General features: G+C 26.5%; 1 protein-coding gene across 1 annotated transcript in view; it reads left to right on the top strand.

Annotated features, from left to right (window-relative positions):
• The first annotated feature begins 326 nt into the window (after positions 1–326).
• The window catches only part of LOC123301544, a 136,397-nt gene continuing 118,532 nt past the window's right edge, over positions 327–18,191 (top strand). The window contains exon 1 of the mRNA XM_044884321.1: positions 327–457. The gene's annotated coding sequence lies outside the window, so the exon portion shown is untranslated. The remainder of the gene's footprint in view (positions 458–18,191) is intronic.

Below are 18,191 nucleotides of genomic sequence, written 5' to 3' on the forward strand. Positions count from 1 at the left end.
TAGTCGCACACACAAATAACGCGATATGTGTTGTGTATTTTCAGTATGAACAGAACATATACTATTAAAACTAAAACCTGTGTTGTTGTAGTATAGAGGTGAAGTGTATAGGTAACAAAACTGTGAGCTGAGTTAAGCTAAGCTGTGCCGAGAACTGCGCTGAGCAAACATACATACACATACACACCAGTGGTGAATTTTATAAACATATAGTGAAGTTTTTGAGTTTATCACAAAATATATTATACTGTTTACTTATACAATGTTTTGAGTGTGCAATCAGAATTGTTTTTGATTTTTAAAACTAAAAATTTATTTAAAAATAAAACAAAATTGTGTACGATTTTATTAAAAACAAAAATAATCAGTATTTGTTGATTTGTGTGAAAAGTGTGCGTTTTATTTTTGTTTATGGATTATTTTGTTTTTGGACTTATAAATAACTACTTGCAAACAGGTGAGTCTGGAGATATCAACGTTAGATAAGGACACACAACATACATATAGTACATTGGATTCTGTTTGTAAATAATGATAGTTTTAGTTTTTTTTTGTAAAAAAATTGTTTTATGTGAAAAAATTAACATTGTGTAATTAACATCGTTTATGACAAATTATTACGGTATTTTATTTTTTATCTTTCTGGTAGAAAGTCATAGTTTTCATTTCGAAAATCAATACAGAATTTTTTTTCTGTTTGAGTTATCTCGAATATTTTAATACTATTTAAAACAAGTGAAAACAAATAATTGACTAAGTAAATTGTTGAAATACCATGTATAGATAGTGTTGATAACTCTTATCACATTTTACATACGTTATGTCACACATACATAAGTGATATGCCCATATAATAATACATACTATACAATTTGCGCCTAATTTGCGCCCTCACGGGTAAACAGTGATGATTCCGAATAAATATTTCAAACAAAAGTTGTTAATTTATTTATAAGGAACATTTTTTACATATAACCTTTTGTTCCATCTCTAACAGTTTACAAAATGGGTCCTACGGATCCAAGACCCAATTGACCTATGTTGCTCATTTACGAACTCGATCCCACTTATTACGTCTTGAGTACGTTGTAAAAATTTCAGCTTGATATCTTTTTTCGTTTTTGATATATCGAGTTGCCAGACGGACGGGCGGACGGCCGGACTGCCAAAAATGGACTAATTAGGTGATTTTATGAACACCTATACCAAAATTTTGTTAGTAGCATCAATATTTTTAAGCGTTACAATCTTGGGACTAAACTTAGTATACCTTGTATATTACATATATACATGGTATACAAATTATGTGTGATATGCCTGCCGATCCATTAGAGTTGCCTTTGACCAAACTTTGGTGCAAAATAACTCCTAAATAAGTGAGGAATTTTAAATTTTGACAAATGGTAGGGCAGTTTGAAGGTGCGACTTCATTTGATTTCCAATCAAATTAGGAATTTGTAAAAAAAAGTTTTAAGGAAAGGGGAAACCAAGTTTTTTCCCCGGTTAATAATTTTAAAATATGTAGAAATAATTACCATAAAATTTGATTTTACTAGATTCTTGAATTCATCCTCATCCTCATCATAGTATCTGCAAATATTTAAAGATATTTACGGTTTTTCAGTCAATATTATAAAAATCATAAACAAAGTGGAAAAATTAAAAAACAATTTTTTTTATATTTCGAATAATTTATCAATAAATATTATAATTTAGGTATTTAATCAGAAAGCTATTAGGATATCCTCTAAAGGTCATGTTATCACGGCTTGTTTTTTTGTTAATCATTTTGGAAATAAGGTGTCAAGTTTGGTTAATTTATTAACTTTTATAAATTAAATGTCTTTTTTTGCTGTTTGTGTAGGAAATCTTTTGAAAACCGTTATATTGCTGAAAGATTTTTAAATTTGTAACTCATTTAATATAATTATCAAATGCTATTTTTACTAAAGTGAACCAAAAATTTATAAATGAAAAGATCATTCGACCAAAGATTCGGATTGTATCTTAAAACAATCAGGCGAAGCCGGACTTTTAATGAATTAGTTGTTCGTCCTTAGTATGTCGAATTTTGATTTTAGTCTATTTAAATTTGATTGATTTTGAGACAAGAGATGCATTTAATTAAAGAATTGATGAGACAAGAGATGCATTTAGACAAGAGATTGTTGAGACAAGAGATGTATTTCATGTCTAGACCGTGGTACACTACGAAATTTTTTAAATGATAGATACGTACTTGAAACTTTGAGAGTGGCTTCTTTTTGACGAGTTTACCAAACTTTTCTCTACGATTTCAAAGAGGCTGCCTTTTCAAATGAGCATGATGGTGCCATATTTGAGTTATCTTTATGAAAAAACGCAGCAGGGAATTTGCCGGGCACTATGATCATTTGATAACATTAATAATTATTAAACAATAAATAATTTTATCCGACAAAAATACAAAACCGATGAGCTTGTCTCACCTCGAACATGCCGTAATTAAGTATTTTTGTTTTTGAATACGTACATTGTTCACTTTTGCTGAATTGTTTAATAATTATTAAAGTTATAAAGTGGTCATAGTGTCTGACAAATTTCCTGCTGGGATTTTCAAAACGATAACTCAAAGTTGACGTCATCATGCTCATTTGAAAACTCTGCCTTTTCGAAAAAATCGTAGACAAAAGCTTGGTAGGCTAGTCACAAGGGAACTATTCACGAAGTTTCATGTCTACTCATCTATTATCTAGAGATTACTCCAGTTTCCAAAGAAAAAGTATCGAGAAAATTTCAAATCGAGAAATTTCATTTTGAAAGATGTTTCCGTAAAAGCTGAAGCATGAACTTTTTTCTGTATTCAAACAGGTGACTTATAAAGATGGCTCAAAATAATTTTCTTCTTTTTAGCTCATGATTTACTTAATTTTAAAGAGGGAAAATTTTTCGAATATGCCAGTGTTTTTACTATTTATATATATTTCGTAATTATTTTTCCTAACGTTTTTTCGAATATCATTATGCAGTAATGATTTTTTTATTAAGGTATTTCCAGCATGGTATCTGCAGTTCCTATGCTAAAGCTATGGTTAAAATTTTTTTCGACATAATTTAACGAAAAATTAAATTTAAGAATTTAACAAGTGAAAACAAACAATTGACTGAGTTAATTGTTGAAATACCATGTATAGGCAGTGTTGATAACTCTGTCACATTTCACATACATACATATCTGACATATTTAACTGATATTCTCATATAATGCGCAAGTGTTGATGCGCACTCGTTTGTTTTTTTGACGTCACGTAAATAACAAAAGATACTCACTTTGATATTAATACATACTATAAAATTTGTACCTAATTAACGCCCTCGTGGGTAAACAGTGATGTTTACAAAAAAATGTTTCAAACAAAAGTTGTTTATTTTTTTGTAAGGAACATTTTTTACATTTAAACTTTTATTCTATCTCTAACGGTTTACAAGATGGGTACTACGGACCCATGACCCAATTGACCCATGTTGCTCATTTACGAACTTGACCTCACTTTTTACGTCCTAAACACGCTGTAAAAATTTCAGCTTGATATCTCTTTTCGTTTTTGAGTAATCGTGACCACAGACGGACGGACGGACGGCCGGACGGACGGCCGGACGGACGGACGGACAACCGGAAATGGATTAATTAGGTGATTTTATGAACACCTATACCAATTTTTTTTTTGTAGCATCAATATTTTTAGGCGTTACAAACTTGGGACTAAACTTATAATACTATGTATATTTCATATATACATGGTATAATAATGCTTACTATTAATTCCCAAAGTTTCAGAAATTTTGACCGTTTAAAATGGGAAATAATTATGCCAACGTCCCAATTTCGATCAATTTACGTCAAAATTAATATCTCGAAAGTGAAAATTAATTTCTAAATTTTTTTTTTAGAATTTTATTGTATAAACATTTTTTTCTACTTTTTCTTCAATATATAATAATATCATAAAAAATAGTTGGAGAGACCGGACATTTTACATGCTTTAAATGGAACATGAACCTCAAAATCGCGAACTTTGTCTTTAAATATCTCGCGATCTAAACGGCCAAAAATTATGAAATTTTAGGAATTCATAAATAAAGCTATTATAAACCCGAGAAAAAAAATTCGGCCAAATCTGTCGAAAAGTGATTTCATGCTGGAACTACCTTAAAACTGTAGTTAAATTTAAAAACTGTAGTTAATTAAAATAAGTCACGATATAACAACTAACAGAGTTAATTGTTGTAATTACTGCTTGCATGGCATTGAATGTTGTTATAATGTAACAACAGAAAATAATATATGTTAAGTAAAAGGTTTTGCTGGCAAATGTTGCAAACTCACAATTTTTTTAAAGAATATCTTAAGCATATATTTAAGAAATAGATTCGTTGTGAAAAAAAATGGTCTTGAACACTGCCCTGGAAAACTAAAATGTAATTTGTTTCTTTCTTGGTTTACAAATTAATACTATTAAATTTCAATATGTCAGAAATCAATCCATAATCTTTCGTCAGCTATCGTGATAGTTGACGAAAGTAAGGTAAGTAATAATTTTGTGAGATCAAAGTATAAAATAAATTATAAATTTTAATTATAACTACGTGTTTTCAACATCAAACTTTGCTAAAAATAAATTTGATTATATATTTTGTCTACAATTTTACATAATTATCAAGGTTTTAATAAATAAAGTTCAGTCTGTTGTTTAGGATATGTTTTATTATTCTGTAGTGGTAGGCCGGAAATCGTACCAGTTTTTTTGTTTTTTATTGCTAAATTGTAACTAAAAATATATATTAGGTGCTTCTTTAATTAAAAATAATTTATTCTTAAATTTTAGCTAATTTTAATTATCGTTAATTTGTCTTCTTATTTTTAGAAGAACTTAAAAAACGTTAGACAATACTATGACACGTTTTTTTCAATAGGAACTCCCAAATGTCAAACAATTTTCATTAATTTGTATTTTAATTTTTATATTTCGTATTATTGAAATTATTCCCTAAATAGCTTTTAGAAGCATTCTCTTTTGTTCAAGCTAAGAATATTCGGACATTAAAGCTATTACTATAAAATTATAATTATAAGAGTATTTTTAAGCTTCGGAAAGAAAAAGCAGAGAGTAGCTTTTACCACTTTAATTAGTTTTAGAAGCAGTATGCAGTTTTTGTTATATTGATGTTTAAAATTCTTTTGTGGACCTTTTGGTGACAAATTTTACAGAAAAATGGAACTAAGAGATATTTTATTGTTTTTAGTATTCTTTTTAGTCTAAGAGACGGTATAAGGTCGATCTTTACCCATCTGATGACCACATGAGACATATTTTTTATGAAGTTTTATTGATTGATAAACACGTCGATGATAGCTTGTCTATCGAGAAGCGTTTATGTCTATTTTTAATTAAATTATTTTATTTAATTTATTTTTCGTGACGCTTTTTTCAGGCCAGCTTATACCTTTATTTTCGTAATTAAATTATTTTTCTTTTTGATATCTTTCTGCAATATCAGATTCTTTTAATTCGCACAATTAAGCCCCATGCATTCTTTACAATTTTCAGCGTACTATTTAAAAGAAAATTTAATCTACATTCTTTCAACTGTTTCGGAATGAAAAATTTGATTCTCTACAAAAAGCTTTTTATAAAATTTCTTGAAATTTTTCTTAATAATATATTTGGAAAAAACGCCAAAAAGGGTATTAGGAAATACAAGCGCATAATCATCCTAAATGATTATTTTCAGTTTCACTTTAAAGTCGATCAAATTATAAATTATTCTTCGGTTTTTTAAGTCCTTTAAAAACACACCGGTAAAAAAACATTATTTTTTTGGAAAACCGATTAAAATTTATTATTTGAATACGATTTGAACTGTCATTGAAAAGTCATAATTACAATTAAAATGCTGGTGTATGATTTTTTTGTACTATACAGAAATATAATTAGTTTGTTAACGATGTATGAAGTATTTAATATTTTTCATCCTAATTAAGTTATATAATAATTATTTTCTGGTATGATGACTTTGGAAGTTCAAGTGTAATTCTTTTTACTAACTACGTATAGTAAGTATATGGTTTATGCTTTATTATGGCTAGTAATAAGTATAGTAATTAAACTTTGATATTAACAGATTTGCAATCTTATGTAGATATAATTTTTTTTCAACAAATGATTTTGTATTGTTAATTTTAATTTTCCTTCAATTAATTGATAGATGATTTTTGTTTCTATATCTTTGCTTATTTTGTCCATGAACTTTCATTACAAAATGGACTTCCTATCTAAAGCAATGTTGCAAAATTTATAATTTTAATAAGTTGAATCTTTATGATTATTTATGTCTACCTTTTTGAAGTTTGTTAGAATGTTTCGTTTTGCACGGTTTTGTGATCCGTAAGAAATTTATATTATTTACATAGTATACTAAGTTTAGTTTCAAGTTTATAACGCTTAGAAATATTGACGAAAAATATTTTTTTTATATGCATTAAAAAAATCAAAAACAAAAAGAGATATCGATATTTTATGGTGAACTCTGAATGGAAAAACAGAATTGAGAGAAATGGGAAATACTATTTCAGAATGATTGGTTATGCAAAAAGGATCTTTTCGATTGTTCAATATTGAGAAAAGGTCACATATTTTATTTGATTGGATAATAAAATATTCGATAAAAATATAGCAATTTATGCAAGATTAATGAAAGAGATGACTGACTGTTTTTTTATTCTCTCCTTAAATCGTGTGTTTTGTTATTTGGTAATTACTTTATACGCATTCAACCATAACTTGAAAACTTATTAACTTGGTAATTTCAAGATGTCATAATAATTTTATTACGTATAGACAGAATCGATAAAATATTATGTTAGCATATCTTATATTAATGAGTTTTTAAAAGATATACTTATAAGGGGCATGAACTCTTTACAATAGCGAGATGGTATCGATGACTTCGCTTACATGATCTGTATACTAGGTGTGCAATTTTTCGAAAATATTTGAAGGAAGAGGTTTAAACCACGTACAATTTCCTTAAAAATTCGAATGCGGCAAGCCGGCATTAAATACATAAACCTGATTGGTCGATTTTTGTGTTACAAAAATAAGTTCAGGCTCTGAACTCAACTTTTTTACATAAAGTTTAATTTACTAGGTATATTGAATTCACATGCTTTTTTCCCGAGTTTATCTTTAATGAACTTTTCTTTAATGAATATTTTTTTCGAGATCTTTTCTTGATACTAGCTTGGAAACATACAACATTGAAACATTGTACTTAACGTTTTAAGTCGTTTGATAGTTTAAAATACGCGATATTGAATTATGGTGGAAGCGACTTGAAGAACATTATCTTCACCTATCGCAGAATTTCTTGCTAGCTAGAGAAAGTGTGAAGGTAGCTTTAGAACTACAAAAAATTAAGATTTAAAACATTGAGCAGAAAAGCCTTCTTAATAGTCCATAATAAAGTTAAGTTTCCACATTTCTCCCTTTTCGGTATTAAAGAAATTTGAAGTTTTAACCGGGGTTAAAGTGTCACATTTATGGAAATAGATTTTTCGTTAGAAGAAAGTTATTGACCATATAATACGGGAAAAATGGCAGAAAGTTTGCAAACGGTAAAAGGTTTAAAAAATAAAGTGCTTTGTAAAAAATAAATCCAGTTTAAAATATAATCTTTTCGACATTTGAAAACTTTCTGATACTCTTTTTACGCATACTGTATTACTATCGTCAAAAAATAAGGAAATCGAAAAATTCGATTTCCATAAATTCGACACACGAGCTGTAATTAAAATTAAAATTTCTTTATTACCAATTTTTATCAATTCCCAAAAAGGTTGATGTAAAGAATGGTAGAAATGTAGCTTTATTATAACCTCACAGTCTATAAAGTTTCAGTAAGATAACAATTTTTCTTCTCAGATTTGCGTTAAATCTTATACAAGCTTAACGTACTCAGGTTTAATATCTTAAAACTCACTCAAAACATTTCGGTTCATTAAAATAAGCATAAACATTTTAAATTTAAAAAGTGCCTTTTGCTTAAATTTATTTTAGATTTACCATTCTTGGTTAGATCTTTGGATGCTTGATTGAAACGTATAATTAAATTGTAACTGAACTTTAATATCATAATTGTTTTATGGTTTTATAAAATGTTTGTTAAGATTTCAAAATAAATTGTCTTTTTTTATATTTTGAATACAAATTAAAAATCCATTATTATAAAAATAATAATTACTCAACAATATAAGAGACTATGACATATTTCAATTACTTAAAACAACCTTCATACCGAGCAAAAAAATTTTATTGCAGATTATGGACCTCTATTTGCTTCAATAAAATTATTAGAATAATACATGAATCAAAGTATTTTGAAAAACAATCGATCAAAATATAATATCAAATACAGGTGTGGAAAATTCAAGCGTAGGAAAAATATTTTCAATCAAAAGTTTGACAAAAAAAAAGAATCTGTAAAAAATATGTCCTTTCATTAAAATGCTGATTTCTGTTTGAACTTGAAGGGACACCGTATAAAATATTGCGGCATGGATGAGAAAACCATTAAAGTCTTAAATTTCTATTAAGTTTTCACGACAAGAGGACGAATAACTCAATATCACGCTAACCGATTTCGATTATTCTTTTTTTAGTGACAAATTTGTTAGTGTACTTCAGATTCACTAAAAATCACAAAATAAAAAAAAAACTTTTACCAAAGAGAAAACTGACTTCAAAAGAAAAACTTTTCCAAAACAAATTAATATGCACTAAGAAGTAAAAAAATAACGATAATATCATGTAGTTAGAATTATTGTTATTTTTGGAGTCAGTGTCTTTTGAAGTCAGTTTTCTTTTTTTATTTGTTCATTCCGTTTTCGAAATATTGAGATGGAAAATTATTAAGTAAAAAATTCATTCTGTATATTACATTTGTTGTATAAGTAATAAAACAATAATTGTTTTTGTACAAATGTAATTAACTATAGTTTGCATCAGGAAAATAATAATATATGTAAAACAATAATTTAACACTGTTTTGTAGGATAGTCAAGATAAAATGACAAAAATAGTAACTTGTAAATTATTTTTTAACTAAATATGGGCGTTAATTTATGATATATAATAATAATATAAATTAATTAGTTTTATTTATAGATTAAATTTAATTAATTTAACTATAGTTAATTTTACTATTTTTTATACGGAACAACTTTAAAGGACAAATTTTAAAATATTCAAAAATAAACAGGCATATTAAAATGTAATAATAAAAAAAAAATCAAAAATATTTTTTCTGAAAATTTTAAAAATAGTTTAAAGTTTTTTTTTTTTAGTTTTTATAGATCTGAGCGGGTATAATTCTAATACGATCTTTCTAATGTTCTTTTAGAAAAATATTTTTATTTATTTAAACGGTTATTAATACAGATATATCCATTAAAACTTAAAAGTTTGGAAACAAAATTTTAAAGTAAAAATAGTTTCGGAACAAAACGAAATTTTGTTTACAAAACCTTGAATATTATTTATGCAATTTTGTAGTATTACAAATATTTTAGAATTATTACAATAATTTTTATAATCTTACGTGAATACTTGTAATATTCTTTATTAACACTTGAAAATATTCTTAACAGTGAATTTGATAAATTTGAAAATTTGAAAGTTTTTCAGGTTTTTTTTGCATATGGCTGTAAGAAGTGGATGTTAAATTGTCTAAAATAATTCTTATATAAGATTCAGTAAATTCGTATCATACTATTTAATATGTTGAATAAAATTAATTTCCACTTTCTTCATTTAAAAATGAAAAAAAATTGATTTTTGTACTTTTACAATAAATAATGGACTTTTATCTATCAATTGTTTAAAATAAAACAATACACATTTAAACTACAATTGAAGGATACTCAATGTTTATTTTTTACTTTAAGAACAATTAAATTTAATTACCATAAAAAATAAACGGAGAATTATTTTTATAAATATCAGTTTTTATATTGCAAACCATGAAAATAACTTGTCGGCGTTCTTTCAAAAGATTATAACAAAAACTACACATTGCCAGGCAGCAGCCTAAGGTAACACTGGATTTTTTACCCTTAAATATGAAAAAAAAATTGATAAGTGGTTAATACTGATACTACCAATATAGCTATTTACTGACAGTAAAAAGGAATGTATGATTTTTTAAAACGTAGCTTTTATATAATCGATTTTTTACGTGATTTAAAAAAAATTTTTAAAATTTCTCCGTGTATTAATAAATAAATGACAGATTTTAATATTTCTATGTTTCTGACATATTACGTAAAATATTTATTTGAAATTTTACTCAAAAGTACAGGGTAAAAAGATGGGTGAAAGGAGAAAAATCATTAAACTAGAATCTATACCTTTTAGCTTTGTTCAAATATATTTTCTTACAGATTTTTTTTTATAAAACCGCCACGGAATAAATATCACCTCAAATTTCTTTTACTTTCCTTGTATTACAAGAAATAATACGTTGATATTTACTGGGTACAACTGCATAACGGGAACTTGGTTTATGGGAAAACGTTGGAACCAAGACCGTTTTCTGGTATTATAACTTTTTTCTCGTATTATACGTTGTATTTAGATGGTTGTCTGACAAGGTTGGTATAGATACTCTTGAAGTCATCTCTTGGACTAAAACTGGCTTAATTCGTACATAAATTGAAATGATTGATTAATACTGGAGCCTTCAATGATTAAATTAAGATTGAGATGCTCTGAGATCTATCTTGTAGAAAACAGAGATTATTTGTTGTCTTTTTTTACAGTTGGTTATCATCGATTTACGATTAGACCTATCCATATGGTACCAATACTGATAATTACCTCGTGATATCACACAATGACTACAATTATAATAAAACATGTTCATCTAATAACGATAAAATTGTAGATTGATCAATTATCTTCATGTATAGATAATTAAAATAAAGTTATAAAACATACCTTGGTATCTATTTGGTACGTACTACCAACTTTCTTATTATTTCTTATTATTAAACAAATACAAACGAAAACAAACTCATCATATTAAATTATTTAATTAAATTAAAAAACAACCAGTGGTGGGTATTCTCTTTAGGGGCCAGGCAAATAACTTCCTGGCATATTATAAGCATAATATGCATACTTAAAAAAGTCTCTTATGTGCTTTTTTTGTGTAGTTCTGAGCTATCAGAGAGTGAATTGTTCGAATTATGTCACCATTGAAAGCAAATTCAATGTCACAGTGATACACGATGGGGCCTAACGAATGAAAATTGAAACAATTTGTTATTATATTTGCAAATGGCTAATCATCTACCTTCTATCTTTAATGAAAATCATCATGCCACACTTTTTCGATGGTTCTAAAAAGCCGATGTACCATACAACAATCGTCCATTGATTGTGCCCCGTCGATCAACGCTGTGATCATTATTTTCCTTTGAATAATTACGTATTAGTTAGAGTTATTTAAGCGTTATCATACCATAACAACTAATTTGGAAATTTTATAGCAATATTTACAATTTTCTGTTAACAAAATTTTTAAAAAGAATTTATAAAACATCGCCAGAAGTTAAATTTGTTATAAAACAATTTGAGATAAATATATTGATTTTCTTGTTTTTTATTACTTGGTGTGAAATACTTTTTTAAGTTCAAGTACATGAATGATGGTTCAAGTACATGGATGAAGTTGGTTTTCGAAAACTTTTAGAACACACAGAGGATTAAACAGAAGGGACGTTACTTCTATGAATCGCCATTATAATTTCATATAAAACTACGCCGCGCAGGAAATAGACGGGCAATTAACTTAATCGTTAGTAACTTCCTTGTAATTTAATCAATTTTTAATTTAATTTTCACTGTTTATTGTGGTATTAAGTCTAGTTTGTTGTGCTATGTGACAAATTCAGTACAATTTATCTACCCATCCAAGATTAATAATTAATTCAAATTTAATTTTAAATTAGCCATTCAAATAATAACAGTAGGTAATCAATAATCATCTAACTACTATTATGTTAAATAATAACTTTTAAACAAGTGAAAACAAACAATTGACTGAGTTAATTGTTGAAATACCATGTATAGACAGTGTTGATCACATTACACATAAGTAAATGTCACACATGTATAACTGATATAGCTATAACATACATACTATATAATTTGCGCTCTCACGGGTAAACAGTGATGTTTACGAAAAACAAAAGTTGTCAATTTTTTTATAAGAAACAATTTTTACATTTAAACTTTTGTTCTATCTCTATCGGTTTACAAGATGGGTCCTAGGCTCATTTACGAACTTGACCTAACTTTTTACAACTTCAGAACGCTATAAAAATTTCATCTTGATATCTCTTTTCGTTTTTGAGTAATCGTGATGACAGACGGACAGACAGACGACAGACGACAGACAGACAACCGGAAATGGACTAATTAGGTGAATTATGAACACCTATACCAAAGTTTTGTTCGTAGCATCAATATTTTTAAGCGTTACAAACTTGGGACTAAACTTAATGATTTATATGTATATTTCATATACATGCATGGTATAAAAATGAACTTTGTGGAATGATAGTCATTTTGCATTTTAAAAACCTCAAATGATAAAGATCAAATAAGTCATGAGTATATCGATTTCATTTTCCGGAGGAGAATCAATAACTTGTTAACAGGATGTTAAAAAAAGTATTCCAACATATGAGAAAATATTAATTTATTCATAAGAATTATAATTTATATTTATTTAGATTACTTATTATTATTATTGTATTTATTCTTACATGTGATCTTACATAAAATTATTATATTAATGTAATGAAATAAATACATTTTTTTGTTTTTGTTTTTATTAAATAAATAAATAATCTATATCGTTAATAATCTTCTTATTCTGTTATAATACAGGAAATACAAATCTTATCCGTATAGGTTTTTTATTTTTAATAAAAACTGTTCAATAATTATGTTTATGCAATAATTTTTGATGCTATTTACACGGTGAATTCTTGTTAACACGTAAATGTTAACATGTAAACCATCACCTGGATATTTTGTCATATATGTATATTTAGAGCGATCAGTACGCTTTTTGATACCGTATTTTTGGGTATAGCTCTGAAATTTTGCATATATTTTCAGCAACTATAAAATTAAATTATACTCGATTTGAATCAATGTTTTTGTTGACGGAAATTTATATATGGACCCATTAAATGGTTATCTAATTAAAAAAAATGAAATGAATTAGTGATCGATATATGATTTCCAAATATTGCGGCCATGTATACGGCATCCAAAAGGCTTATGTACGTGTGCTTTTCGCCGACTAATGTATTGGGATGTAGTTGTCAAATTTTAGGTGGAATATAGCTCTTTGTTTTCGGTTATGGCACTGTACATCAATGGTGGAATATAATTCGCTGAAAAACTTGTAACAAAATAAAAAAAAAATAGTTTATACGTTTGATTAGGAAGGTCGAAAATACTCTTGCCGGATCAAAATACTTTTGAATTTCAACCAAATCCAACGGGAATCAATATAAGTCAGTCCAACATCACACTTGACACGGTATTTTTGTTCCTAAAATGAGTTTTGATCAATTTTGAAAATTACTGATCGGTTTAACCGAGAGTTTAAACAGTACCAGATAATAAATTACTCTTTGATGACAATGCGAGCTTTTAAAAACAAAGTCAATTAATGTCAGGTCAACCGTATCATAAGATAAAATTTCGAATTATTTTCTACTCGATATTAGTAAAATGAAAATCTTTAGGCAAAATATTAGAAAATTGATTAAATAATTAATTTAATTTTTGCAAGTCTAATACTTATTTTAAAAGAATGCCAATTGGCTAATCAAAGTAATACTAAGATATTTTAATGTTTAAAAATACAAAATATGGTATTTCTCTAACAAATATTTATTATAAACCAGGTACAGAAAATTAAACTAACCTACTAAAATTTATCCGAAAGCTACTGGTCTGATGTTTAATGGGTGTTTTCAAAATGAGTGATTAATAAAAAGCTTACGTTATGAATATATTTTATGTCAATTTGCATAGTGATCATATCCAGTTATAATTGTCACCAAATTTTTAATTCTTGATGAAGATTAGAAGTTTCAAAACGTTAATCGTCAAATATTTTCTGAATACTGCATGAGTTTATAATGAATGGAGAGAGCAATAAATAAATCAATCAAGAATGTTTTCCTATATAATCTTGATATGTAAGTAATTTTTGAGGTGATTTACATCTAAAATTCACGTGGAAATGATATGAAAGTTTTTATTTGTACGTTAACGAGTAAATAGCAATAGCTTTAATCATGGAGAGATTTAAATTTTCTATTTTTTATTGAAAAAAATTAGATTATTATTTCGTAATATAGGGTCTTCCAATGAGAGTGAGACTTTCTAAAATTTAAATCAAATAATTAAAATTCAATGTATTCAAGTAAATTGTGCCTTATTTTTTTGTTTGGACATTGAAGTTATGTTGCTAGCAAAATATTGTTGAAAGATTCACTACACCTTTTTTGTACAGGCCAGAATTTCGAAGATTTTCAATTACACCAATTCTATGACGAATTATTTGTTGCATGTTGATTTTTGGGTCTTAAAATTTTTTAAAATTATTTATATCATGTTAAGTTTTTAGATAAATTCAAAAAAAATAGCTCAATACAAAGAAAATAATAATACATTTAAAGAAAATAACCAAATTAGTTTAACTTTTTCGAATTAGAAAAAAAAAACGAATGAAGTGCTATTAAATGAGTCGTGGTCAACATTTTTATGAAATTTTATTTACAAAAAATTTCAATATCTGCACTTTAAAATAATTCACAATTTACTTTTAAACGTTGATCCGTTTTCTTCGGTATTTAAAGTGTATCGTTCTTATTGAAATACCTTATATTTAAATAGGGAGATAAAAAGATTGACGATTACTTTCATATATGAGGATATGATCAAATTAAATTAAATTTTTTTCTTATAATTATAAAAACCTACCAATTATAGGCTATTTTTAATAATCACTTCTGAAATTACATTTTTTATGGTACATTGATTAAAAATTTTTTTAATAAGGTAAAATTTAGCAAATGATATCTAATTTGTCTTATAATTTTATTTCCGTAGCAAATCATAATTTCAAAATTATGATTTATAAACATATATGAAAAAATTAATCTAGAGAAAAATCCAAATTTCTAGGGTTTGGACTCTGAAAATTTGTATGTGGGTTTCTTTGACGCTATAGAAGAGTCTTATGAATTTTTGAAAATTTAAATCCTAAGATGGTGAAAAACTACTTAAGTGATAAAAAAATTCTTTTTACCTATAGAATGTTACATTATTAGCGGGTAAAATGGGCTGTATTTTATTTTCAAAAAATTAAAACCTCCTGTCACAAATTCATATATAAATGCAAGAATAATTCAGTTAAAGTATATTTAAGTAATTTTTTTAAAAATGAATAATATTTTTATTAATTATTGATGAAAAATAGTTGAGGCAGCGAGCCAATCGGAATCACGTTAAATTCACATTTTCAGCTTGTTTCTATGGAAAATTACGTTATAATATATTGAAAGCAAGCTTAAAAACAAACCATTTATCATTCTGCATGTTATTTTATCATTTCTCCGTGCGGTGGTGTTTCTTAAAACGATGTGTAGCCGTTTTTTTAATTTTGCTTTGTAACTTTTAGTAAACTTTCGAAAAAAAAAAACAAAAAATTTTTATAAACTCACAAGTTTTCTATTTTGAACAAAGTTTAAGCCAGTTTAAAAAATACAAATCCTAAAAAAATGTGGTTAGAACGATACAAAATTCCTGTTCTTTCGTTATAATGACAGAAAATGCTGGCGGACACGACGATCAAACTAGACTATAAATATATCTGTGGGGTGTTAACTTTTCTTTGAAAATAACACCGTCTCATAAAATATAACAGTTCATAATTTTAATTGCATAATAAATATTAGTTTGCAATAATAATTGTTGACCATTTTTGGTATAAATAAAACTCGATAAAATTTTTAATTGATAACAAATCTATATTTAACAAACAGTATAATTTGATATGTTTAATTTATGTGTGTGGTGTGCATTGCATTATATATTTACGATAATTTCCGGTGATTCTATTTAAAGAAATTTAAAGTGTACACAATTCTACAGTCAATTGATTCCCTTATATAAATCATACAACAATAAAAGTAAATCAATTGAAATTGTAAAAGAAAATCTATAAAAATTAAATAACTGTAATGTTTATGTATATACAGGGTAATTGTTAAAAAGTTTCCATCTTTGCATTTCGGAAACGGAATGAAACATATTTTTTGTAATAGATTCTTATTTGCAAAAAAACACACTTGTTTGGAATATATTTTTCCTGGGCCTCCAAGAATCCGCTACATGAAATTTCCAATATAAAAAACATAAGTGACCTCTGTTTGACCATGAAGACGTTGCCTTCACCACAACCCCTCAACCACGGGAGAGATAAAATGTTTTCGAGTTTTATAATGTTATATTTCCTTTACGAAATAAACATGTAGAAACTTTTAAATAAATCAGCTGTATATTATTTTATTTATTTACATTTTTAAGTACTTACTTTTATTACAAGAGAAATGTCATTGAACTATTTAGTTGTACTTGTTATAATCATCAAAGTATGTTAAAATATTGGTAATGTCTTCCATACCGTCGCTGGAAATGAATATTCCTCTAGTTCATTTATCTTCAAGTAGAGAATTCTTTGTCATTTTATCGTTTTATTATATGTTCTAAGACACTGTTTACAGCCTATAGACGAATTTCTATTAAAAATTTTAAAAAATGGCAGAGACATCAGCACATTTTTCTTTTACCGGAACCTTGGTAATAATAGAATCGACTGGTTCACATCAATATTCGTCGCATATCGTTTCGGTCTCTTTTCGTATCGGATCCGGGAAATTAATAAGGTAAAAATAAATATTTAAACAACACTTTAAAAAAAAAAGATTTGAGAAAGATTGAGTTACTCAAATTTTCTTTACACGGATTATTTAAAAAACCCAAGTTAGTTTCTCATGCAGAATAAAAGGTAATGTAAAATGTTTTAAATCTAGATTCTAATGAAAAGAATTTTTCGCCCGATGGCGGCTAAAAAGATACGTTATAAATATTTAAAAAAAAAATTAAGAAAAATAAACAAATTAATGTAGTAAAAAATATAAAATGAACTGCATAATATCGGAAACATTGAACTTGTTTATAAGATTTAATAAATTATATTGCACTTTTTAGATATTATAATTATAGTGTTTTTCATATAATTTGATTAATTTAGTTCATGTATTGACTAAATATTATAAAAGTAGGCTAAAAAAAGTTAAAAAAAAACAAGGCGATTAATTCACACTATTATTATAAATTTTTGTAAATGTTTAATTTTATTTAAAAAAAATTAAGAATAATTAGTTTAATTATTATTATCAGTCATTGACTTTTTTGGTCTCTCAACTATATGGTATAGTATGAAAAATTATGGAAAAATTTATCTGACGAGTAAAAAAAATTCGCCTCGACTAACCATAAGTCGTAAATCTGAAACATTTACAAGTTATACCTTATTTATAAATAAGTCTAAAAGATTTAATTTTTGAAATGTGAGAGTTTATAGTAATAGATAGCTTCGATTCGTTTATACTGACGTTTTTTCATTTGCAAATTGCATGTATTGATAATTAATTATTGGTATTTTATTGGCAAGTTAATTAAACTTAGTCGTTAGTATTAGATTTTATATTTTTGTAATTTCGATAACCAAAACTTGTTTATGTATAAGACATATATTATCCATGCAGTGACAGCGATGTGCTCTATTTAGTTGAAATATTCTATATAAAATTTTCTACGCTTATTATAAATAATTAAACTTGTTATAGAATATTATTAATAACCTATAAATTACTAAATAAATTAATTTAACATATGATAAACGAGTGAAGGTACACTAAAGATCAAAAGAATTAATACCTTACCCGATGTCATTTCATTAAATTATTATACTAATAAAGCCGATAGGATATTTTC

This window comes from Chrysoperla carnea, chromosome 5, assembly GCF_905475395.1.
Source record: "Chrysoperla carnea chromosome 5, inChrCarn1.1, whole genome shotgun sequence".
Classification (NCBI taxonomy): domain Eukaryota; kingdom Metazoa; phylum Arthropoda; class Insecta; order Neuroptera; family Chrysopidae; genus Chrysoperla; species Chrysoperla carnea.